The following is a 1,331-nucleotide window of genomic DNA, read 5'->3' as shown; positions in this document are numbered from 1 at the left end:
GAAATACAGGAAATAGACAAAGAGAAAGTAGAAGGAAACATCTGAAAGAGGATCAATGAGTCTATTCTAAGAATGGTCAGTGAAAGAATGACTGTCCTGGTAAAAAAAAAAAAGTGCTACCCCATCCTCCTACTAGCTAGAAATTGATGAGGCTAGGCTCAATATGACTTAGCCCCACCCCCTTCCAACATGGAGTCCAGGATGCCAGCAAGAGAAGAGTAACAGGAAATCCTTTAACTTTCTAATATACACTGAAACAGCTCATTCTGTCTTGAAAGGAGCTCTTGGACACCAGAAAGACAACAGCCCAATCATCTACTTCCCATGGACATCTTTCTGGATTATATACCTAGAACAAAATACCATAACTCATTCATTTCTGCTTATACCAGAGTGCCCATATCCAAAACTTCCAAGCAACCATCTTTTGTGTGTACCTGACTATCCTAGCTAGGGATTTAGGCCACGATCCTACCAATATTCTGGTTAACTGTCCTCTATATTAGGTGTACCACTAACAGGAAGACTCAACCAAGTGAAGTAAGATCAAACCTCAGGCTTGTGCAGGAACTAAGAGCAAGGTACCCTGATGTTTAGGTTGAGAGGATCCAGCAGACTTATCAGTACAGCAGCCAAATTATCATAATTAAATTCTACAATACTGGTATACATCAAACAATACTCCATGATCTGTGTGATGCCAAGGAAGAGATCATAAAACACATCAACACATTGAAAGAGGGAGGAATTCTTGTTCCCTGACACTTATTATGGAACATTCCCTTGTTCTCTGTCCTGAATCCTAACACTTATGACAACCAACCAGTACAGGAATTAAAAAAAATCAACAAACGCATTGGAAAACATCTACACCATAATACTGAACCCTTACATCCTTCTAAGCTTGCTGAATCTGCCCCAGAAAAGGAAGATCTATATTGTTCTGAATCTAAAAGATGCTTTCTTCTGCCTACTTCTGAGGCTGGTGTTTCAAGTTGACATAAAGCTATTCAGCAAGGGAACCATGATTCAGATTAGCTATAGAAGGATAGGAACAGTGCTTGTGCTTTGAAGAGGCATAGCCCAATATATGTGCTTTCAGCCTTCTGTGTCACTGTAACCCCTTTCTTTTCCACAAAGTCTTATATATGCCTGTTCTATTAGAGATCAATACTTGAGTCTAAAATTGTCTTCTTTCATTATGTTTACCTTTGACTAAATCTATACCTCAATTTCTGTTCTCATAATTATCGGTAGAAGGGTGAATTATGCCAACCTTTATAACTGGTGGCACTATCCCACAATTTCTTACTGACTGCAAACTCAAAGAA

This window comes from Mastomys coucha, chromosome X, assembly GCF_008632895.1.
Source record: "Mastomys coucha isolate ucsf_1 chromosome X, UCSF_Mcou_1, whole genome shotgun sequence".
Taxonomy (NCBI): Eukaryota; Metazoa; Chordata; class Mammalia; order Rodentia; family Muridae; genus Mastomys; species Mastomys coucha.
This window is presented reverse-complemented; position numbering follows the sequence as displayed.